This window comes from Mirounga leonina, unplaced genomic scaffold (assembly GCF_011800145.1).
Source record: "Mirounga leonina isolate KUSES-001 unplaced genomic scaffold, KU_Mleo_1.0 Mir_151, whole genome shotgun sequence".
NCBI classification, from domain to species: Eukaryota; Metazoa; Chordata; class Mammalia; order Carnivora; family Phocidae; genus Mirounga; species Mirounga leonina.
This window is the reverse complement of record NW_023270377.1, coordinates 42,926,691-42,952,504: the sequence shown is the minus strand read 5'-3', so window position 1 is coordinate 42,952,504 and position 25,814 is coordinate 42,926,691. Positions and strand designations below refer to the sequence as shown.

Here is a 25,814-nt window from a genome sequence, read left to right as displayed (position 1 = left end):
CAAGCAGAGGGAGTGGGGGAGGGAGAAGCAGGCTTCCCGCAGAGCAGGGAGCCTGATGCGGGGCTCGATCCCAGGACCCCGGGATCATGACCTGAGCCAAAGGCAGACACTTAACGACTGAGCCACCCAGGCGCCCCTCTTGTGTCTTTTAAATATGTTATTTCATTTCCTTCTGGCATAAAGTATAGCTGTCAAGATAAAAACTGATGATGATCTAATTTTCTGCCCTGTAAGTTACTTGGTGGTTTTGACTGCATACTCAATGGAATATTTTCTTTTTTTAAAGTTCATTCATTTTACTAGAAATAAGTCTTGGTATTGATTGTTCTGGGTCAATATTCCCAGCTACATAGTGTGCTTTTTCAATACGTAATTTCACATTGTTTCTTAAATTTAAGGAAAGTTCTCTTTAATTATTTGTTTTGTCCCCTGTTTTGCATCTCTTCTTCAAAGATTCTGGTTACTTGTTTTTTGAATCTTTTTTGTCCATCTTCACTACTTGTCACTTTCTCTCAAATGTTTTTTAACTTATATTTTTTTAAACCTTTGGTCCTTTTTATATTTTATTTCTCTTAAGGCATAATCTGTTTAATTAGATTTGCTCTTGTGTTCCTTCTAATTTAGCATTGCTTCTGAATTTTTTTTTAACTTCTAATTGTCTCCTGAGTTCTATCACCTCAGTTGCAGTGTTTTTAAATTTTCCAAGTTTTAACAATTTTGATTGTTTTCATTTCATGTCTTGTATCATTTTCTTAATGTATTTTAGCTTCTCTTGAGATAGAAAGTTATAGTTTTGATTTGTTCTGTGTATCTCTTTCTGGCATAGGGATATTATCCTACTCATTAATTTTCTTAGAAATAACTTTGCAAAGGATTTGGCCTCAGTACTTTTTTGTTTCTAAGCTGAAAATAATAAAAGTAAAATTCTTATTGCTGTGTAAGAGGAGGTGTGTTTACACAGTGTTTTCACATATATTACCTCATTTCATCCTCAAAATAACCTTAGGGAGGTATTGTTATTATGAGTCCTACTCTTCAGAAGAAATTGAACTTAGAGGACTTACATGACTTGATTTAAGATTTTAGCAGGCAGGACTCTATAGGTAAAAGGTTTACTCTTCCACCGAGGGCTCAGCTTTGGAGAGATCCCTGAGTAGCTTGCTGCAGGCAATGGAACCTGCCTAGGTTTTATATATATATATATATATGGTTAATTGATTGATTGATTTGAGAGAGAGAGAGAGAGAGAGAGAGAAAGTGGGAGGGGGGCAGAGGGAGAGAATCCTTAAACAGACTCCGTGCTGAGTGGGGAGACCAGTGCAGGGCTCGATCTCTTGACCCATGAGATCATGACCTAAGCCAAAACCAAGAGTCTGATGAAAGAAAAAAGAAAAAGAATAAATTCCATTTGGAAGTGATTCTGAAGTACATGCAAGAGATCAATGCTTAACCAACTGAGCCACCCAAGAGCCCCATACCAATCACATATTTCTTGAGGACCCATGCGGTGACAGATGCTGCAGCTGGATCTCTCTCACAGTCTGGTTAAGAGCCATGTCTAGCACCTTAGAGCCTGTAAGTGACAGAGTGGCACCTGAACCTAGGACTCTAGACCCCTTGGTTTGCTTTTTTTCCTGTTAGCTAACATCAGTTTCAGCAGTGTGCTTTGTGTGACCTGTGGCACATTGAGTACCTCCATGTGGCATCACGTATATACCTGCGTGTTGTTGGACAGGAGTAACTTGGGTTCGTGGTAGACGTGAAAGGACAGTGCCAGAGCATTTCTCGTGCTTGCGGCCGTGCTTCTCTGATATTTATGGGAGAACCCTGTTCCAAACCTTTGGGGAGTCTTCATTACATCCTAATATTTTACCTTAAAATTCATGCAACTTTTAAATTTTACTTGGCAATACATCTGTGCTATTTGAATACAAAACTAGTTTCCATACTATTTGCCAACAAATAAAATTATTGCTATTTCTCCAGTGGCTCTCTTAGTACCTCCTGGCATATAACCATGTCCTCCTAAAGTTCCCCAGTTCAAAAGCTTGATAGGAAGTGGAAGAAGTAGGCTGCAGCTCTATCATGGGAGTTTGAAGATTCTGCTAAATATTTGAACTTTATTCTCTAGACACTGAGAAGCCAATGAAGCAAGAAAGAAACTGACCTGGTCAATTTTGTGTTTTAGAGGAATGTCTTTGACCTTTTATGATCATCATCTATAGTAAGAAATACATTTTACATGGTGATTCATATGCACAGTATATATATGTGGAATATATAATACATATACATATGTGTATATTTATGTGAAGGTATATATATATGAGACAATTCACTAAATTGGTTTCACAACCGCTCGTAGATTGCACCTCACAATTTAAAAAAAAATATATTTTGGTGGCAATATGGAGGAAGGGAGACAGCAAAACCACTCAAAGTGCAAATAGGTCAAGATAATCAGGATATAAAGCAAGGCAGTGGCTGTGGGGATAAAGCTAGAATCCACAGAAATTGGTTGCTAATTGCCCAGGAAAGTGATTTGGGGTTTCTGGTTTGAGTGAATATCCATCCTATTTACTGAGACTAGGAAAACAAAAAATACAAGTTTAGAAAGAAAAAGAATAAATTCCATTTGGAAGTGATTCTGAAGTACATGCAAGACTAGTAGGTAGTTGGGTAGGAGAGTTGGAACTCAGGAAGGAGATGTGAGTAGGAGAGAAAGATCTGGGACTCTTGAGCATAGAGGTCTTAACTGAAGGCAGGGGAATGGGGACAAAATTGCCAGGATGAGTGGAAAGAGTCAAATGAGAAGAGGGCCAAGGACAGAACCCTGAAGAGAGCACCTTCATTTAAAAGGAGGGCAGTGGGGCACCTGGGTGGCTCAGTCGGTTGATCTTTGGCTCAGGTCCATGATCTCAGGGTCATGAGATCGAGCCCCACATTGGGCTCTGTGTGGGACTCTGTGCTGGGTGTGGAGCCTGCTTAAGATTCTCCCTCTCCTTCTGCCCCTCCCACCCTGCTCCCGCACGCACACTCTCTCTGGCTCTCTAAACAAACAAACAAACAAGCAAATGGAGGGCAGAACAAGAAGAGCCTGCAACAGAAACTGTGAAGCAGAGGGGAGAGTAGAGGGTCGCCTGAGCCAGGGGAAGAGAATTTTCAAGGAGGGAGTGGTCAGCAGTGTCCAATGCCAGAGGAAGGTCTAATAAGATACAATTTAGCAATTAGAAGGGCATTATACCTTGAGAGGTATAATAATTACACCTTGAGAGATAGCAACAAAATGGGGTAGTAGGTTAGGCAAGCAGTCATAAATGCTTAGCAGGGAAGCATCCTAAAAAATTATAGGTAGTCCTGGGAAGTGGGTGGAGAAGGGTACCCTGATCCCTGATAGAAGGTCTGGGAGTAGGTGAGGTTTGGTTGCTTCAGGGAGGTAGTTGGCACCCAGAAAAGCTGAAAACAAGTTGCAGGATTGTCTGCTCAGGGACTCAGGGGCCCGTCACCAGTTTCTGAAAAGGAGGCTGGTGCCAATGAGACAGGAACTGCACCCTAAGGGGATGACCTCGTAGCCAGGTGTCCAACTGTGGCTGAGGCACAGAGATGTAGGCAGCTGCTGACTCTGGTGGACACTGTGTGGGCCAGACTCAGGACATAGGGCAGAACGTTCAGAGCCAAATGAGAAGGCAGGTGACTTAACTACTGAGTCCTAAGAGTGTTCAGACAAGAACTGCTGCCATTTTTTCAGCCTGGAAGGAACAGTGAATTGAGGTAGGAGTCAAGCAGTCCCTGCCGCTGGGACAGGAATGCTTTAGAGGGTTGGGAGAAGTGGGCAGAGGCAGGTAAGGAATTCAGTGGCTGCGGGCTAGTGGCCACCATCACACCATACTTGTCCCTCCTTTACCCAACTGCCTACATATACCGCCCTCCTCAAGTGCTCATTGAACCGGTTTGAGCATCTTGCTGCTCTCTCCTTCTTAACATGTTGAATCAAATCCTTCTACATATTCATTTACTATTTGCGTGTTAGTCATTTTCTCTTTTTGAGAATTATACCCTAACAGTACACATAATTCAAAATTAAAGAAAATATGGCATTTGCTCTCCATTACTGATCACCTTCTTTCAAAAACAAATTGGACATCTGCATTAAATCTTTGAACTTCTGGACAAATATGCCACGTGTTGGTGATACCATGATTTTAGGTGATATCATCTATTTTAATTCAACGCATATTTGTTGAGAGCCTACTTTGGGCAAGGAGTTTATATTTATTAACTTCCAACCAAAAAAAGGTTAAATTTGGCTGTTGTTTTATAGTGCCATGGATTTATTGTGAATTCAGTTCATTCACGTAGCTCATTGTTAAGGTATGTAGGAGGTCCAGCTATTAAGTTGACTTAATCCTGTCAACTATAAATTGAATGGACAGAGTTCTGGATAGAGTTAGGGATCTAAATATCACTTTTCATATTCCAAGTGATTTTTAAGTACTGAAATACTATATTTGTTTGTTATAATATCATTAGTATTTTTTAAAAATTTGAAATCTTGATCATTTATGTGACAGGTATCCAGAGAATTTATACATTGCATTAATATTGCAAATGGAACAGAGCTATACTCATTAAGAACATTTTAATGCTTTTTCCAGGAGGATTAGAAGTTGCTACTGGGCAGGAAGAGGAGGGGATGTACCCAGACCCCATTACCACCATTTTCCCAGGGTCTCGATCCTCTCTGCCCCACTCAGCATTATTCATTCTCTTGCAGCCTGTCCCCTTCTCCAATCACCCTATGTGAGAAGACTCCAGAAGTAAAAGAGGGTGATCTCTGCCGAACCGCCTTCTTCTCTCAAAGAACCCTTGAAAGCGACATGTAACACAGAATGAAGACCATATGTACTAGATTGCTAGGGCTGCCATAGATTGGGTGGTTTAAACCACAGAAATTTATTTTCTCACAGTTCTAGAAGCTAGAAGTCCAAGATCAAATGTCAACAGAGTTGGTTTCTCTGAGGCCTCTCTCCTTTTCTTTTTTTTTTTAAATTCAAATTCAATTAATTAACATACAATGTGTTATTGATTTCAGAGGTACAGGTCTGTGATTCATCAGTCTTATATAATACCCAGTGCTCACTACATCACATGCCCTCCTTAATGTCCATCACCCAGTTACCGCATCCCTCCACCCCTCTCCCCTCCAGCAACTCTCAGTTATCATGTATCAGTGAGATCATATGATACTTGTCTTTCTCTGATTGACTTATTTAGCTTAGCATAACACCCTCTAGTTCCATCCACATTGTTGCAAATGGCAAGATTTCATTTTTTGATGGCTGAGTAATATTCCATTATATATATTATATATATATTACATATATATAAAAGCACCACTTCTTCTTTATCCATTCATCTGTCAATGGACATCTGGGCTCTTTCTATAGTTTGGCTATTGTGGGCATTGCTGCTATAAACATTGGGGTGCAGGTGCCCCTTCAGAGCCCTACATTTGTATCTTTGGAGTAAATACCCAGTAGTGCAATTGCTGGGTCGTAAGGTAGCTCTATTTTCAACTTTTTGAGGAACCTCCATACTGTTTTCCAGAGTGGCTGCACCAGCTTGCATTCCCACCAACAGTATAGGAGGGCTCCCCTTTCTCCAAATCCTCACCAACATCTGTCGTTTCCTGACTTATTAATTTTAGCCATTCATTTTAGCCACTGGTATGAGGTAGTATCTCATTGTGGTTTTGATTTGTATTTCCCTGATGCCGAGTGATGTTGAGCATTTTTTCGTGTGTCTGTTGGCCATTTGGATGTCTTCTTTGGAGAAATCTCCTTGACTTCTAGATGGCCAAATTCTCTCTGTGTCTACACATGGTCTTCCTTCTGTATGTGTCTGGGTCCTAATCTCTTTTGAGGAGACTAATTGTACCTTAATTAGGGCCCACCCATAAGACCTCATTGTACCTTAATTAACCCTTTAAAGGTCCTATCTCCAAATACAGTCACATTTTGAGGTACTAAGGGTTAGGACTTCAATGTATGAATTTGGGTGGAGGCGGGAGAGGTGGGATGGGACACAATTCAGCCCATATCACCAAATATGTTTCTTTCTTCCTTTTTTTAATTAATTTTTAAATTTTTTATTGTTATGTTAATCACCATACATTACATCATTAGTTTTTGATGTAGTGTTCCATGATTCATTATTTGTGCATAACACCCATTGCTTCATGCAGAACGTGCCCTCTTTAATACCAATCACCGGGCTAACCCATCCTCCCACCCCCTCCCCTCTAGAACCCTCAGTTTGTTTTTCAGAGTCCATCATCTCTCATGGTTTGTCTCTCTCCGATTTCCCCCCTTCATTCTTCCCCTCCTGCTATCTTCTTCTCTTTTTCTTAACATATATTGCATTATTTGTTTCAGAGGTACAGATCTGTGATTCAACAGTCTTGCACAATTGACAGAGCTCACCATAGCACATACCCTCCCCAGTGTCTATCACCCAGCCACCCCACCCCTCCCACCCCACCCCCCACTCCAGCAACCCTCAGTTTGTCTCCTGAGATTAAGAATTCCTCATATCATTGAGGTCATATGATACATGTCTTTCTCTGATTGACTTATTTTGCTCAGCATAACACCCTCCAGTTTTTAAAAAAAATATTTTATTTATTTGAGAGAGAGTGAGAGAGAGCGAGAGTGAGAGAACAAGCTGGGGGGGAAGGGCAGTGGGAGAGAAGCAGGCTCTCTGCTGTGCAGGAAGCCAGATGCAGGGCTCGATCCCAGAATCCTGAGATCATGACCTGAGCCGAAGGCAGACACTTAACCGAGACACCCAAGTGCCTCTATTTCTTAAAAATCAAATACAGGCATTTAAATATTCTACCAAATAAATGTCACAATTACAAATAACATCACAGCTGTTCTCACAATATAATGAGTTCAGTTTCTTAATTATATTGTAGATAGATTTTCTATTTTAGTGGCCCTAGTCTTGGAGGCTACTAACTATATTTTTTAAAAAATAAGAGGATCTTAGTCTTTATTTTACTGTGTAGTTATTGCTGCTCAACTCTTTCATCTTGCCCTTGACTGGATGTCCTCAACACATAGAAACATTTTGCATGAAAAGCTAGTTTTTAAAGGGTAATTAAAGGATATCAGTAAAACAGCTGGGAAAGACAAGAAATCTCTGAATTGGGATTCACTGAGCTGACTGAAAAGAGAAAATTCAAACAGTCCTTTTGCACATTGGGAAGTTCGGCAAGAAGCAAGCCCAGCAGACCTAAATTAGCTCAAAGGGAAAACAAAGGCAAAGACTAGTAGAAATGATGCAAACTCGTTGGCGAGGCTCTGTTCTGATAAGGTTACTTCCAGGCCAGGAAGCTGACACTGTTCTACCAAGGAGTAGGGGTCTCCAGCCCTCCTCCCAGATGCCCACAGAAATGCACTGCAGCACCAGAGTAGGCGCTCGCTACTCTGTTCCACGCTGCCAGTCCACGTGGAGTCACAAACACTCCACATTTATTTCTGGAGGCTGCTACGGGTGAGGCCAGTGCCCTTTCAGCCCATCTTGTTTGCTGATTGATTGATTGGTTACCAGCCTTCCATCCGCTTCTCCACCAAGTCCCGTGCAGCTGAGTCTGTTTAGCTCATTCCATAAACGTGGCTTGGCTGCTCATTAAGATGAGCTCTATGATCCATCTTCACCCTAATGTTATATGAGTCTGTGCTTCAGTTTCAGACTTTAAAGTAGATGTTGAGAAAATCCCAAGTATAGTTTTTAAAAGAAACTTAATATAAATGCTTTTGGCTAACAAATAAGGAAAGAAGTGTCCCTTTTTTCCTAGGGTTTTCAGCCTTGATTTAGATGGAAAATATAAGCTCACCTCAACCACGAACCTTCAGCTGGTTTCTCTGCTCTGCTTTGGGCCACTCTTGTTTATGGAGGCAATTCCAAGATCACTCTGAAAGCTACATATAAACGGAAACATTCTTCGAAAAGGGTAATTTTTAAAATTCAAAATGACTACCTGTAAGATGGCATTATCAGCAAGCTTTGCTTTTTTAAAATTAGAATTGCTAATGAATTGTTTTCCAATGCTCTTTTCACCATCTTATGGATATTTTCCTAAGACATTCACATTTGTAAAATGGCTTTGTTTTCTCCTCAGGGCCCCCTCATCACCCACACAAACCTGGTCTCCTACTCCTTGCTAACTCAGAAGCCCAGCCTCTTCCCACACAAGTGCTCAGTACCTGGGGCCCACCACCCACCCTCTCCTTTGTTCTCCCACAAATCCACCCCCTCACCTTCTCTCCTTCATCCAGGTAGACATTTTCATACTCCCACTGCTCAGCGGCCAAACCACAATAATGGCCTGGGGGTGGGGGAAGAAGAATGCTTTTTCTAATGACCATTATGGTTTGTTTTTTTAATTAATAAGCTCTATCCACAAATGAGTAGTTGAGAAACAATTCTTTTATTCTTAGATTATTTTTTCAAAACTCCCTCATATACAATAATTGGATTTTCTATTTTTGAAAATTCTACCAAAATGTATGTGCACTTTGAGTGTTGTAACTTTTTTCAGTGGAAACAGATGCTCTCTTGTCCAAATTAAAATGTTTTACTCCCATTTTGAAGTGAATGAGTGTACCAAGGAGACAGTGGCTCCCTGGGATGGTTATTTGCAGTGACAGTGTCTGAGCTTTAGCTGAAACCAATAGGCACCCTGACAAGATTAATTGAATGTGAATCATGCCTGAGCTCTTCCAGAACCAATACCAGAAATAAGGGCCAGCCCACTCATCAAAACCCTGCTAAGGACCCCCACTCTGTGGGACTAGCCAGCCCTAGGGGAGGCAGAAAGACCAGGCTCTGCTACTTATGTGTGTGTGTGTGTTGTTTAAAGATGTATTTATTTATTTTAGAGGGAAGGAGAGAGAGCGCGAGTGGGAGGGGCAGAGAGAAACTCAAGCAGACTCCATGTTCAGCACAGAGGCCAATGCAGGGCTTGATCTCATGACCCTCAGATCATGACCAGAGCCAAAACCTAGAGTCAGACTCTCAACTGACTGCACCACCCAGGTGCCCCTACTTACGTGTTTTAAGGCCTCCAGAAAAGCTTTCCCCAAATCATCCTCACCGTTATGTTGCTATGCCTTAAATTCCAGCATTAAAGAGTCATTCCTGAACCTTCCAGTATGAAGAATTAGAAAGATGCCGGATTTTCTTCCATTCATGACAACTATTTTCATCTTTCCATAGAGTTCAGTTAATGTACTACATGCTGTGAACAGAATGTATTCCGCAATATCACAAATGCACTCTTTAGTAGGAAAAATGAACATAATAGTGGGTTTTAATAAGGAGCATGCAATTGAATTTGTGTTGGTATGGTTTGTTTTGTCATTTGGCTTTTTCAGTATTATAATTGATGTGAATGCCTTAAAGAAAGGCTGGGACCTTTTCTCCTTTTCATTAATCTCTCTGAGGTGTAGCACCATATCTGACATATAGAGGCACTCAGTCCATGACTGGAAAATTGCTTCCTGTCCCTGGTAATTTCTCTTGTCATCACTAAGACCTAGGGGCAATTTTATTCTACTTTATATACACTATTAATTTACTCTTTATTTTGAATATGACAACACTTTCCTTTAAATTTTCACAACACTGCATCTGTTCTTTTATGCATTCATCACTTTCTCTCTTGTACTCCTTTTAATCTTAGAGCTCTTCATGACTCATAAGAACTTTTACATTACAGCTCTATAGGATTTAACTTTATATCCTCACATAAAGCGAGTCTCCTTGCATAAAAAGCTCCTTGCCTTGGGAGCCTGGGTGGCTTGGTTGAGCAACTGCCTTCCGCTCAGGTCATGATCCTGGAGTCCCCGGATCAAGTCCCGCATTGGGCTCCCTGCTTGGCGGGGAGTCTGCTTCTCCCTCTGACCCTCCCCCTTCTCATGCTCTCTCTCTCATTCTCTCTCTCAAATAAGTAGGTGAAAAATCTTAAAAAAAAAAAAAAAAAAAAAAAAGCTCCTTGCATAAAAAGATGCAAGCAGGGGCGCCTGGGTGGCTCAGTCATTAAGCGTCTGCCTTCGGCTCAGGTCATGATCCCAGGGTCCTGGGATAGAGCCCCGCATTGGGCTCCCTGCTCTGCAGGAGGCCTGCTTCTCCCTCTCCCACTGCCCCTGCTTGTGTTCCCTTTCTCGCTGTGTCTCTCTCTGTCAAATAAATAAAAAATCTTAAAAAAAAAAAAAAAAAGATGCAAGCAAGGTGCAAAAAGCAAGAAACAGATACCTCCCTGTCCATCCTGCAGCCACAGCGGTGATAACAACCGCCACTAAGTGTCTAGTTGCTGGCTTCTAGCTACAGATGGTAAATGAACCTAGGCATTTATCTCCTCTCAGTAGAGGCAAGAAGAGGAGATAGAAATAGATGAGAGATTTCAACAGATATTTGATGGAAAGAGAATGATGAAGGGTTAACTGGCCCAATGGGAGAGGAAGCTATAATCTAAAGTGTGCAAAGTGGGGCATATTGAAGATAAGCAAGATATTTTGCCTTGAAGAACTAGAAAGAGGCTCAGGACTTGGGATCACCAGGTTTGGTGGAGTGGGAATGAGGTGTGCCCTGTAAAGCAGGAGATAAGTTAAAAGCTTGAAAAGGAACAGTCAACTACTTTGTACCCTTAGGCACAGAAAATCAGCACCCAGGCTACTTGTACCAAGCTATCTCCCAGGAGGAGATAGAAGGTTTGTTTCCTGGAGACCTTGGTAGCAAAGGCCTGGGCATCAGAGAAACCAGGCCTGATAGAAGACATGGATATGGCATGGAAATTAAACAGTGAACTGAATTAGAAGCCGATACTGGGAATGGTTGGATTATCTGTGTTCTCTCCCTTGCCACACAATCAAAGAACTGTTAATCAATCAACCAGCCCCTAAGCCAATGTTTTTCAAACTGTGGGTTATGAAATCTGTTATGATTAGTGGACTATGAAATCAGTTTAATGGGTCATAACCAACATTGCCATGGATTGAGTTCCCCAGGAAACAGACTCTAAAACAAAGTTATGGATTCAGAATATTTATTAGGGCATGCCCTTGGTATCAACACCTGAAGAAGGAAACAGAATCAGACAGAGGGAAGAGTGGAACTGTGAATCAAACCAGTGACATCTTCAGCCAAGCCCATGGGAAGTACTAAAGCTAGAATGGCTCTTCAGAGTTGTCCCAAGTCAGGCCAAGATGGCCAGGCCTTCATCCCCTTTCTCCTTTATTTGGAGATAAGGTCTTTAAAGGGGTGATCAAGTTAAAATGAGGCCCTCCAGGTCGACCCCTACTCCAAGGTGACTAGTGTTCTTAGAAGAAGAGGAAGAAACACCAAGGGTAGGCACATAGAGAAAAGGCTGTATGAGGACACAATGAGAAGGTGGCCACCTGCAAGCAGAGAGACCTCAGGAGGAAACAATCTGCTGATCCCTTAACCTTGGACTTCTAGCCCCCAGGACTGTGAAAAAAGAAACTTCTGTTGTTTAAATCACCCAGGGTGTGGTATTTTATTATGACAGCCCTAGCAAATTATTACATCCCCCCACATTGGATATGGGCATCCCAGGGAGTATGATCTTGGGCATGGCAGCTCTCTGCACTTAGGCAATCCCTGAGAGGACTAACAGCTGAAGACGGCCCCTTAGCAGCACTCCCAGTGGCTGGACAACCAGTCCTTCATTGTGGGGGATCTGAATGGTACATCACAAGGTTTGTCGCAAACATTAAAGACAAGAACGTGCAGTAGACACAGTAAAAAAGATCAGAGTGCATTACATGTAGAAAAAGGAAAGATTTTTTCATGAAAATTTTTTATCTTTATGTTTATGTATGTGTGTGAGGACTAGGATGTGATGGAAAATCACTTCTTATTGTCAAAAATGTTTACAAGTCACTTCCCTTGGCAAGAAATTAGAGGAGTGTTTTCTGAGAAGCTAAACTGACTCAGAAAAGAAACAAAATGTTTTCTCCACAATCCAAAAGTGAAGCCCATCACTCTGTAACCCCATCCACCCACACAGAGTCCCTCATCAGCTTTTTAGCACCCTATTCTTAAATATAAATGGACAAAAAAAAAAAAAAAAGATCACCAGGTATGTAAAGTAACCTCTAACCTAAAAGAGAGAACTCAATATGAAAAACAGAGAGTAGAAGAGGAAAAGGTAGAGAATAGAAACATCACTCTTTTTTTTTTTTTTGAAGATTTTATTTACTTATTCGACAGAGAGAGACACAGCGAGAGAAGGAACACAAGCAGGGGGAGTGGGAGAGGGTGAAGCAGGCTTCCCGCTGAGCAGGGAGCCCGATGCGGGGCTCTATCCCAGGACCCTGGGATCATGACCTGAGCCGAAGGCAGACGCTTAACGACTGAGCCACCCAGGCGCCCCGAAACATCACTTTTTATATGCTAATTTATAATCTCAAAAATTATGAGAAGATTTTATGCGTAAAATAAAAGCAGAATGCTATGATAAGAGAACTATTAAGAAAAAAAAAGGAGAGGGTTCTTAGAAATTAACTAAAAAAAAAAATTCCATAGAAGAATCAGAAGATCAAGTCAAGGAAATCTGTTGAAAACAGAACCAAAACATGAGTAGATGAACAATGAGAAAGAAAAGATAGGAGATTTAGAGATTCAGTCCAGTAGGTACAATATCTGACTAGAAGTAGTTCCAGAAAAAGAAGAAATGGAGAAAAAATTATACAAGAAAGTTCCCAGAACTGCAAGGCATAAGTCTCAAAATTGAAAGTGCCTACAAGTATTCAGCACAACAAATGAAAAAAGGCACATCATTGAGAAGTGTCAGCCACTGGGAATAAAGCAAGAATCTCAAATCTTCTAGAATGGGGCGCCTGGGTGGCTCAGTTGTTAAGTGTCTGCCTTCAGCTTAGGTCATGGTCCTGGGGTCCTGGGATCGAGCCCCACATCAGGCTCCCTGCTATGTGGGAAGCCTGCTTCTCCCTCTCCCACTCTCCCTGCTTGTGTTCCCTCTCTCGCTGTGTCTCTCTGTCAAATAAATCAATAAAATCCTAAAAAAAAAAAAAGCTTCTAGAAAAAGAAAAACAAATGACTGTAAAATAGGAATCAGGGGGCTCCTGGGTGGCTCAGTTGTTAAGCGGCTGCCTTCGGCTCAGGTCATGATCCCAGGGTGCTGGGATCGAGCCCTGCGTCGGGCTCCCTGCTCTGCAGGAAGCCTGCTTCTCCCTCTCTACTCCCTCTGCTTGTGTTCCCTCTCTCACTGTGTCTCTCTCTGTCAAATAAATAAAATCTTAAAAAAAACAAAGTAGGAATCAGTACGCATGAGACTTCTCAACTACAATGTTGGACTGGAAAAAGCAATGGAGGAATGCCTTAAGAATTATGAGGGATCATTTTTTTAAATCTATAATGTCTATAATGTAATACCCAGCCAAACTATCAAAGTGTGAGGGCAGAATAAACACATTTTCAGATACAGAAGAATTCAGGAAACTTACCCCTTGTGTATCTTTTGTAGGAAGCTACTACAGGGGATGATCTAGAAAAATAAGGGGAAAAAAACAAGAAAAAGAAAGACATCAGATCTAAGAAATCGGGGATCCATCACAGTTGAGATGAAAAGAGAACTCACATGGTCATTGTGAAGGTGACTTGGTGCAGCAGCTCTTCAAGAAGCCTAAAGAGCAACAAGTTCAGATTGATGCAAGAGGACAAAGGGCTGCACCAGGATGTCCCCAAGAAAATGAAGAAATATATATAATCTTTCATAAACATGAATGTATTAAGAGATTTACATTTCTGGAGAAGAATAGGGAATTAGGTTTTTTAAAAGTTTTTTTTTTTTTAACTTAAATTCAATTAGCCAACACATATAAAAGTTTTTTAATTCCAGTGTAGTTAACATACAGTGTTTTATTAGTGTCAGGTGTGCAATACAGTGGTTCAACAATTCTATTCATTACACAGTGCTCACCATGATAAATGTACTCTTTAATCCCCATCACCTATTTCACCCATCTCCCCCACCTCCCCTCTGGTAACCGTCAGTTTGTTCTCTATAATTAAGAGCCTGTTTCTTTGTCTCTCCCTCTTTTTCTGCCCTTTGCTTGTTTTGTTTCTTAAATTCCACATGAGTGAAATCATATGGGATTTGTCTTTCTCTGATTGACTTATTTTGCTTAGCATAATACTCTAGCTCCATCCATGTTGCTGTAAATGGCAAGGTTTCATTCTTTCTTATGGCTCAATAATATTCCAGTGTGTGTGTGTGTGTGTATGTATATATATACCTCTTCTTTATCCATTCATCTATCAATGGGCACTTGGGCTGCTTCCATAATTTGGCTGTTGTAAATAATGCTGCTATAAACACAAGGGTGCATATATCTCTTTGAATTAGTGTTTTTGTATTTTTGGGTAAATACCCAGTAGTGTAATTATTGGAATGTAAGGTAGTTCTATTTTTAACTTTTTGAGGAAACTCCATACTGTTTTCCACATTGGCTGCACCAGTTTGCTTTCCCACCAACAGTGCATGAGAATTTCTTTTTCTCCACATCCTTGCCAACCCCTGTTGATTCTGGTGTTGTTGATTTTAGTAATTCTGATAGGTGTGAGGTGATATCTTGTAGTTTTGATTTGCATTTCCCTGATGATGAGTGATATTGTGCAACTTTTCATGTGTCTGTTGGCCATCTGGATGTCTTCTTTGGAGAAATGTCTGTGCATGTCTTCTGCCCATTTTTAAATTAGATTATTTGTTTTTTGGGTGTTAAGTTGTAGAAGTTCTTTATATATTTTGGATACTGACCCTTTATCAGCTATGTCATTGGCGAATATCTTTTCCCATTCAGTAGGTTGCTTTTTTGTTTTGTTGATTGTTTCCTTCACTGGGCAGAGCTTTTTATTTTGATGTAGTCCCAGTAGTTTATTTTTGCTTTTATTTCTCTTGCCTCAGGAGACATGTCTAGAAAAATGTTGCTACAGTCTACATCAGAGACATTACTGCCTGTGCTCCCTTCTAGGATTGTTATGGTTTCAGGTTTCACAGGTAGGTCTTTAATATATTTTGAATTTATTTTTGTGTGTGGTGCAAGAAAATGGTCCAGTTTCATTCTTTTGCATGTTGCTGTCCAGTGTTCCCAACACCACTTGTTCCCATTGCATATTCTTTCCTCCTCTGTTGAAGACTAACCAACCATATAATTATGGTTTTATTTTTGGGTTTTCTATTCTGTTCCATTGATCTATGTGTGTATTTTTATGCCAGGACCATACTGTTTCAGTTACTACAGCTTTGTAATATAACTTGAAGTATGGAATTGTGATACCTCCAGTTTTCTTTTCCTTTTTCAAGATTTCTTTGGCTATTCAGGGTCTTTTAAGATTGTTAGTTCTAGTTCTGTGAAAACTGCTGTTCATATTTCGATAGGGAATGCATTAAATGTGTAGACTGCTTTGGGTAGTATAAACATTTTAACAGCATTTGTTCTTCCAATCCATGAGCATGGAATATCTTTCCATTTCTTTGTGTCATCTTCAACTTCTTTCATCAGTGTTTTATAGTTTTCTGAGTACAGTACTTTCATCTCCTTCATTTATTTCTGGGTATTTTATTATTTTGGGTGCAAGTGTAAATGGGATTGGTTTCTTAATTTCTCTTTCTGCTGCTTCATATTAGTGTATAGGAATGCAACAGATTTCTGTACATTGATTTTGTATCCTGTGACTTTACTGAATTCATTTATCAGTTCTAATAGTCTTTTGGTGGAGTCTTTAGGGTTTTCTACATACAGTACCACATCATTTGCAAATTGTGAAAGTTTTAGTTCTTCTTTACTGATTTGGATCCCTTTTACTTCTTTTTGTTGTCTGATTGCTGTGGCTAGGACTTCCAGTACTATGTTGAATAAAAGTGTGTACCGTATCTTCTTTATCCATTCATGTATTGATGGACATTCTGGCTACTTCTATAATTTGGCTATTGAACAAGGCTGCAATGAAAAATACAGGGGTGCATATTATCCTTTTGAATTAGTGTTTTTGTTTTCTTAAAGAATTACTTTTGACAGGTACATAGAAAAGTAAGCATACAAATAAAATGAGATAATCATCAATTCTAGGAATCCAAATTTGTATGCAGAGAAGCAATATAATCATAGTATATTACATGCCTCAGCCTTAAATAATACATCATCTTAATCATGTAAAAGCTGATCAGTGACTTGAGAAAAACATTGTGATATAACTACATTAGGAGAATTAGAAGAAGCTATAAGGGACTAAATCCATATTTTCCCTAGAAGGGAGTCACAGATAATATATGGAACTTTGAAAAATCAAGAAATAGCAGTAGAAATTTAGAGATAAATACCAGATGAAATGGCTGAAAGAGTTGAGTGTGGTTGCTTTTAGGAATGGAAATAGAACCAGATCCTGCAGGTTAGACAGGGAAAGAGGCTGCTTTTTTTCCTTTAGACTTTGAAGAGATATTTAGCTATTAAAACTCTGTACTTTATAACTTAGATGAAAATATACACAACTCTAGAAAGAAAAATGACAATACAGGCATATTATTTTTGAGATATGGAGGCAACCATCTTAAAAGCTAAAGGGAAAAGCTTGAGAGTGGTTTCCTTTGGAGGAGAGGGACTGGATTTGATCTTCACTGTAAACCCTATTTGATTTTGTAAACTTGTGAGGAGGTTACACTGGAGAAGAATTTTAAATAATAACAATTAACTTGCAAGAATGAATCCAGGCATGTAGACACTTAGGAAGAGTATTGAATTTTAGCTCTGCTACTTGCTTGATTAGGTTCCTAATTTTTAAAATCTTCAATGTCTTCCTTACAAAGGGTAAGGAGTTGGAAGCTCCTGGTAGATTGAAAATGATCAATAAACATTTCCTTTTCTCCTCTTACAGATAAAACCAGGGCACTAGTTTTCAGTAGTATCAGTTCATTCTTTGAAACCCCTCTCTTTCCTGGACTCACAAGGTTCCTTCCATTACACCTTGGATGTGAAAGAAATACTCAGTGTACACGTGCATAATGAAGTCATTTTTTAAAAATCCTAGGCAAAGGGGCATCTGGGTGGCTTAGTTGGTTAAGCCTCTGACTCTTGATTTGCTGCCTCAGGTCATGATCTCAGGGTTGTGAGATGGAGCCCCATGTTAAGATTCTCTCTCTCCCTCTCCCTCTGCTCCCCCTCCTCACCCCCCTGCATGTACTTTCTATAAAAAAAAAAAAGGTAAAAAATCCTAGGTGAAATAAGAAATGCCCTTTGTGTAATCTAACTAACCTTACGATCTATCCATTATTTCAACAATAAAATGCAATATATAGTTTACTCACTTGACTTTTCTCATGCCTTAATGATTTTTGAATGGGTTCCAGATTCAAATTTTATCTAATAGTAAACAGAACCAATCTGTCCATTGTGGAATGACATTAAAGCTGGGCTGTGGTGAACAGGTTAGGAGTGAGGGATTGAGAAATTGATCCTCACATTTCTTGGGGGTAGGCAGGCCCCCTGGATCAGTAACCTCTGGCCAAGAGCAGCCTAACTATTTCATATAGTACTGTACAATTATGATTTTTCTTTGAGTGCCATGTCATGAAAAAGGTTCGGAAGCACTGCCTTAAACAGGTGCCATAAGAATCCATTATAAGGATGGATAATCATTTAGGTAAAGTCTTTTTCAGTTGCTTCCATATTAAGTTTATAAGAGAAGTAGTTAAATTCACATACCTTTAAACGATTTTTTTATGCCCCCCAAATCTGAATGGAAATTACTTAACATTAGGTTCATGTATAAGTTTGGATTAGTAAGTTTAGCTACAAGTAATTTAATCGAGACCCCAAGATAGTCATTTCAACAATTAGATCATTACTCTATCCTGTAAAAAGAATTCTGGAGTAAGTTAGCCCAAGGCTTGCATGGTGGTTTCATCATCATCAAAGATCTGGCTGCTTTCAGCTTTTGGCCTTACACTGGTAAGGCATGAGTCTCAGCTCAGGGATTGCAAACGAGCACATCCACACCCCAAAAAGTAGGATGGAGAAGGAGAAGGGTGTGCCCTTTTCCTTTTATGAAGACTTCCCAGAAGTTACCATCCTATTTCCATTTTGGGTCTCACCGTGAGGAACTTAGTCACATGACCACATAGCTGCAAGCATGGTTGCAAACTACTGTCTTTTAGCTAGTCAGCAATATGTCAAGCTTAAAATAGGAGTTTTATGAGTTAGAGAAGAATGATTATTTGGTAGGCAAACAGTAGCCTTCACATGTTTTAGTAACTGCCATGTAATTAATCTCAAACAAAACCATCTGTCAAGTAGTTATTTAATATATACTGTAAGAAAGGCTGACATAAGCATTAAGGAAGACCAATTAGCAAATTCATTATTTGAAGTCCTGATTACTTATTTTTTCTGGGTTTAATAATTCATGATTAAGACAGTGTAGCTGGGGATAAAAGCACAGATTCTGAAATAGACTGCCTGGTTTCCATTTATTAGTTGTGTAACCTTGAGAAAATTGCTTAAATGCTCTGTGCCTTAGTTTTCTTTTCCATAAGGTGGAGATAAAAATAATAGTACCTATCTAACAGAAATTTGGAGGATTAAATGAGTTAATACATGTAATGTACTTAGAGTAGTGTCTGGCATATAGTGAGTACTCAGCAAATGTTAGCTATTAATAAATCTTTTACTTAAATTAAAATCTTTTTCTTTAAAATCTTACATAGCTATGACAATCTGATTCTCTATTAAGAATTTCTAGGTATGCAATATTTTCCTGATCTTGCATTTGTAGATACTTAAAAATGGTGATCCCTGGAGTGAAACCATAGGGCTTTACTTGAGCTAATAAATGTTGTGTTCCATAGTAATGTTAAGAAAGAGAAAGGAGGGGAGCCTCTGTAAGTCAGCTGGTTGAGCATCTGACTCTTGGTTTCAGCTCAGGTCATGCTCTCGGGATCCTGAGATAGAGCCCTGTGTCAGGCTCCATGCAGAGCACGGGGTCTGCTGGAGATTCTGCCCCTCCTGCTTGTGCTCTCTTTCTCTCTCAAATAAATAAATAAATTGTAAAAAAAAAAAAAAAAAAGTTAAGAGAAAGGAGTTAGGTATTGATCAAATTGAACCATAACTGGTTTGTCTTTTTTCTCCTCCCCCTCTCCCACTTCTTTCTTTTTGTGGACTGTACTGATGACAGCCCATCCCACCTGCCCCACAGTCAGCTGGTCTCCTATTGCCACAGGTCTGTACAGATTCTTGCTATCCTTATTCCCAGCATTGCAGCAAGCCTTGCCTACTACAGTACATCCAAGTTATGCTCCCTAGTAATTTCTGGCTGCTTAAAATTTTACTTACCCAGATTGGGGCAAAAATGTCATTTACCTGTGTATTCCTATTATTTTCTGGGGTTTTTTTTTCCCAGAGATTTTCCTCAGACATTTCCACAAATATGAGAGGATCTATTTTCCTTTTAGACAAACAATATTTAAGTGAAATTTTGATGATTAGTTGCACTAAAACTATGCTAAAACACTTTTTCATCTTTTTTTAATAATAAAAATATATTAAGGAAGTTCTAGGAAAAAAATTCATATTTCCATTAACATATGGCTTTAATCTTTAGTCCTAAGACAACTGCTTCAGTGGTTGCCATTTCCTTTCTAGTGGGAGGGGATAAGGCATGGAGGGAGTGCCTGGGTCAGTTGGTTAAGCGTCTGACTCTTGATCTCAGGATTGTGAGTTCAAGCCCCACGTTGGGTTCTACACTGGGCTCTATGTTGGGTGTGAGCCTACCTTAAAAATAAATAAATAAACAATGCATGGAGAACATGCACCTCAGCACTTTTCTGGGCAAAAAGTGGGAAACTGCATACACTCCTCCTGCTTCTATTCTATTGGCAAGAACCTACTCATATGGCAATACCTGGATTCAAGAGAGGCTGGGAAATGTGGTCCATAGCTGGGTGTCCCTCTGGTAGGCTAAAACTAGAGGTGGGGTTCTATTACCGAAAGAAGGAAGGAGAGAACAAAGATGGAGCGTGTTAGCAGTCTTTGCCACACAAATGTATCACATAGTTGCAATATAGTAAAAACTATTTTATTTTGCTTTTTACTTAACATTATATCAAAAGCTTTTTTTTAACGTGACGATGCGATCTTCATAATTATAAAACAAATAGCTTTATAATAATTTATTGAATGTATAATCAATAAATTCTTTAACTCTTCCTATTATTGAAAATGTGACTCCTTCTAGTTCCTCACTGTTCTAAACAATGTCACAATAGATTTTTCCATGACTATAATTTTTTCATCTTCTTGAGATGATTCCCTTAGGATAAATTCCCAGAACTAGGATTACCAGGTCAAAAGAGTGTGTGAACAGTTTATGATTCTTAATGTTTTCATTCCAAACTGGTTTCTGAGAAGGCAGTACCAATTTGTTCCCAAAGGAAATGTGCACACTTTTTTTTCTATGACTGTGGGGAGAGAGACATATTCACATATCATATCTTGTAGGTAGAATATTTTCAGTTTTCAGGGTCTGGCTGGAATGACCAGGAGACACAAGACTTGGGTTTGAATGTCTTACTCTGTGGTTTCCTAGCTATTTAACTGTAGGCAAGTACTTACTTTCCCTGTGCCTCAGATTCCTTATTTTAAAATTGAGGATAAAAATACTTCCCTTATAAGACTGTGTGGTAATCATTAAGGCTATTGACAAATACTCTTGCCTTATCATCTTCTATGCACATGTTAATAATGTAATTCCCTGCTCCCTTGAAGATAGATATGGCTAGGGGCGCCTGGGTGGCTCAGTTGTTAAGTGTCTGCCTTCAGCTCAGGTCATGATCCCAGGGTCCTGGGATGGAGCCCCTCATGGGGCTCCCTGCTTGGCAGGAGGCCTGCTTCTCCCTCTCCCATTCCCCCTGCTTGTGTTCCCTCTCTCACTGTCTCTCTCTCTCTGTCAAATATAAATAAATAAAATCTTTAAAAAAAAAAAGATAATGGCTATATGACTTTCTTTAGTCAGTGATATGGAAGCAAAAGTCACATGTGCCATCTCCAGGCATACATTTTTTTAAAAGGTTTATTTATTTATTTGAGAGAGAGAGGGAGAGAGAGTGCAAGCACAAGTAGGAGGGACAGGGAGAAGGAGAGAGAATCTCAAGCAGACTTGGAGCTGAGTGCTGAGCCTGATATGGTGCTCAGTCTCACAACCTTGAGATCATGAAACCAAGAGTCGGACACTTAATCGACTACACCACCCAGGTGCCCTACCAGGTATGCATTTTAAGGCCGTTTGTGGTTTGCCACATTGTTTTTTCCTTTTGCCATGTGATTAGAAGTATTTTGGACCATCCTAGCTCTTTAAATGAGTCCTAGAATAAGCATGGCACAGAGAGGGGCCCCAAGCCAACCTGTGATGGATACATAAAATGAGTAAAAAATAAATCTTTGTTGTTTTTTTTAAGCCACTGAGACTTTAGGATTCTGTTATTGCCACATAATGTAGCCTATTCTGACTACTGCAGATTTACTCAGGATTAATAAAATAATAAGCTTAAGATGTTGGACCTATGGAAGATCCTCAATATATGTCCTTTACAATAATAATTACTACCATTCATTCAGTGCCATCTACATGCCAGGCATTTGTATACACTATCTCTGATCTTCAGAACAACCTTGCCTATTATAAAAGGAGAAAAACAAAGCTCGGAATGGCTAGTGTTTTACCTAACATCATCCAGCTAGAAAGTTGCAGAGCTGGGATTCAAACCTGGTGTATTTCTTCCCATTTTAATCTTTCTTCCTTGTCTCTGGAATTTTTTGGCATTATTTTATTATTATTATTAATTATTATTACTATTATTATTTACAGCTCTGTGTTCCTCTACAATCTTTGTTTATGAACTTTGCATTTATTCCTGCAGTAAAACCTCTATTTTCTTAAACTTGTTGCAAGAGAAACAGAAATTGAGTCAAAGGTTCAGTAGCTTGCTATTCAAGCCCCTGCTTGCTCCCCAAAAGAATCCTCATGAACCCCAGTACCTTTTACATTTTTCTTGGCTTGAATATATCTGAGAGCAGTTATAATTTATGTGTTTATGAAAGGAAAAAATGGCTTTAAAACTGGAATGGAATGAGTCAGATTAGAATGAGTTAGATTAGGTGAATCCAACATTTACGGACTCTCTTTCTTTCAACAGCTTAAAATATAATTCACATACCACACAGTTCGACCATGTAAAGTTACAATTCAATGACTTTGAGTATATTCACAGATATGTGTATCCACTGCCCCAATCAATTTTGGAATATTTTCATTACTTCAAAAAGAAATCCCACACCCCTTAGCCGTCACTCCCAACCTCTCCCCCTCCTCCAGCCCTAGGCAACTACTAATTTACTTTCTGGGCTCTGCATCTTTTTAGTATGGCTCCCCAAATGTAGTTTTCCACCAGCCCCCAACAAATGGTCCTCTCCCCACCCACCCACCCCAGCTCCACTCCCAACTCAGCAAATCTTTGCTCAATTATTTTTAATTCAAAGCTCCAATTCTGAAGTATCTGGTCTAATAAACTTAATTTTTTTCTAAAAACTTTTTTGCTTTACTAAGAATTTCCTTGCAATGTTATACTCAAGGTTAAAAAAAAAAAGGTACTTTTTTTTAAAAGCTTTCATCTGTTCATGACTTTATTATCCAGTTTGTGGAGTTTTCAAAATCTTTTCTTCTCTCTCATCATTCCTTTATGAGTCATTTCACAGTTTGTTAGTACCTCTAACTCTTTATATAAAATGGTCAAATAAGATTAAATTAAAATTGCTCTCTTACATGACACTGGTTTTTAAAAAGCGTTGGTTAGGAGAAAGGCAAAATTTGAAATCAATGGTTAAAAAAGTATCGAGACCTGCGGCTCGATCCCATGACCCAGAGATCACGACCTGAGCCGAAACCATGAGTCAGATGCCCCCCCTGTGAATTTTAGTGATTTATATTCACAATTACTATAGGGAATATGTGATTTACATTTTATAATGCTCATTGCCATGGGAAATTATTGACAGCTTGTTGAATCAGGTTGTCCTTATCATGAGACTCTTAAATTATTTGAATCAGGAGGCTGAAAACAATGATTTCTAGAACTAGCACCAACCTCCAAGGTTTGCTGATGGAAAGCAGTCCTGATGCTAACACGTTTTACTGATGTTAAATAAAACAGGAAGCAACAAAAGGCAGCTAAACATTAAGAGGATGGGAGATGGGAGTTATTCCCTAGGAGGGAAGAAATAAACGAAACGTGTGAATGCTTATACACCCCTGAAGACAGTATTTCTTCAACATAGTGAAATGAGGGTGAATTACCTAGTTTATGATGGGTGGGGGGTGTCTGATTCTAGTCTCTACTTGTGCTGTGCTGACTTGTTTTTTGTGTTTTGGATACAATTGGTGTTAGCAACCTCTTAGTCTCTGGTAAAACCCACTCCAAAGATAAATGTGAAGCCAGGACATGCGAGTCTGAATAAGCACCTCCCAGAGACATGAACTATATTAACATCGTTGGGCAGGAACAGCGACGCAAAGAACAGTGTTGATGAACAAGAACGCGTAAAGAGTGATGGCTTATGATAAAGAAAAAATGCACTTTATGGGCAAAGAGGGTATTCTCTATTCAGTGAGCTTTGCAAATTCTAATTCTGCCCTAATTATAACTGCCCTGCTTTCAGGAAGCTTACCTTCAGCAACTGTTTATTCACCAACTGCAAAATTATGGCTAGGACCTGGGCTAGGAACTGTGAGGGATACACTATGGAAATGACAGGAGTCCTGGCCGCGAGACCATGAGGGAAAGTACACAGTGTGTCTGGGAGTCAGCGAGTCCAGAGTGTAGACCACTACATTGGTGGGGAAAATGGGAGACAGAGATGAAAAGGAGCATAGCACTCAAATCGGTAGCCTCTTGAACGCCAAATTTACATGTTAGGACTTTATTCTTTGGAAAGCAGGGACTCACTGATTTTCTTGTTTTGTTTTGAACGTGGGGAAAAAAAGTGATCAGAGCTGTTTCTGGCTATTTATTCACATATTTTGTTTCTGTCCCACTGATACAATCTTTCCTGAGATGGTACATTTCCAGTGGACAAAAACAGTATCTATCTCACTTGCTTGTTTAATGTCCAAAGCAATGTGGTAGGCTATGCTTACTATTTAGTTCATGTAAACAGCAGCTGTTGTTAAGAATTCATGTGTTCTTAGAATGGAAGGAATAAAGGACCCTCATTGTTCACAACATTTATTTAGCTAAACTAGAGGAAAATTCACCTCCCCAAGGAAAAATAAGAAACTCCGGCAACATGGCACATCATTTGCCCAGGAAGAACATTTTTAAGTCCTACGGAAGCTCTCAGGTACTACGCAGCATGGAAACACTATAAATTCATCTGTTCTATTATTTCATTGATTCAGCATTTTTTTCAATGTTGTCTCTGTAGGTAGATTCCAGGTGATTAACACGTATTTCAATTATCGAAGGTTCTGGTGAAATGGAATCAATCGTATTCCCCTCTTTTATTGTCCTCTGTATCATCTGCGGGTCTGTGGGGTCCCCGGCCCCAAGCAACTTGCCCTCCCGCGCAGGATGCGAGGGAGCCGCGACAGGCACTGTGCTGGAAGAGCCTCCACAGAAAGGACGGGAGGACGTGCCGCAGCGTTAGAGGCAGGGACGAAGGGTGGTGACCACTGGGGAGCCCGCACTGGCTCCTCCAGGTTTATGGGAAGGGGGAAAACAAGAGTCCTCGTAGCTTCCAGAAATAGACGAGCTGCTGGCTTCTTTCCATCCTCCGTCTCGGCCTGGCTGTGGGAGAACAGGCAGGCACACGCAGGCTGCCCCTCCCGCTTGTGGCAGCCCCAGATTACAAACGCACACCCCAGGATCACAGCACCAGCATTCCCAGGCCCAGGCAGCGGAGCCGAGTGCGCTGGGAGGAGGTGACGGAAAGTCAGGAAAGTGAGGAGACGAAGAGGAAGTCGGGTGGGAGATGCGGGGCTCAGGTGTGGGTAAAGGCTCGTAGAAGAAAGGGTGAGGGCCCGAGACAGCCGGCCTGTGCTGCCTGGGCGTGTGTCTGAGAGGGATGTGGGTGTGTTTGCAGAGGAAGCTGTGGGGGCATGTGTGTGTGCACACCTTACATTAGGGAGGGGTTTTATTGATGTAGGCGTGGGAGGGTGTGTGCGGTAGGGTGTGGAGGGGGGGGCAGAGAAAAGAGTGAGGAGCAAGGAAGGACTTTTATGGAGTGCCAGGAACACCCACCCCACAAGGGAAAATTGCCAGCTGCCAGCGAGTCAAATCTCCTTTATGGGAAGGGATCAGCTCCCCACAGTGGATTCTGGCCACAGATCCTACCCTGGGATGTTTGCCAGATATTTGACCCATGAAGGGAGGAACACAGTTTCTGGGTTTTTACCACACCCTGATCCATGATCTTTCCCAGGGACTGATGTTGTTGCTTGGGTATTATCACAGTGTTGGTCACAGAACAGCCTTTCTTGGCAGACAGTCTGGTGAATGGAACAGCAAATTAGAAAGAAATACTTTCTAGTCTTGATTTCATCATGTGCTTTTTGATGGCCTTTGGAACACTACCATATTATTTCTGTGCTTGCTTCCAAATTTTCCTAGTAACAAGGAAGAATATATCAACCGGCTGAGGGAAATGTGGTGCAGAATTAATAATTGC

The 25,814-nt window shown here is 40.2% G+C and overlaps 1 protein-coding gene across 2 annotated transcripts in view; it reads right to left on the bottom strand.

Moving 5' to 3' along the window:
* NEMP2 (nuclear envelope integral membrane protein 2) overlaps window positions 1-25,814 on the bottom strand; it is a 127,133-nt gene that overhangs the window by 44,221 nt on the left and 57,098 nt on the right. Inside the window, exons 2-4 of one of the 2 annotated variants that reach the window (XM_035007524.1) lie at window positions 13,551-13,591; window positions 8,325-8,392; window positions 7,901-7,985 (exon numbers count right to left, since the gene is read on the bottom strand). The exons of the other annotated variant lie outside the window; for it this stretch is intronic. The gene's annotated coding sequence lies outside the window, so the exon portion shown is untranslated. The remainder of the gene's footprint in view (window positions 1-7,900; window positions 7,986-8,324; window positions 8,393-13,550; window positions 13,592-25,814) is intronic. 2 annotated transcript variants of the gene reach the window in all.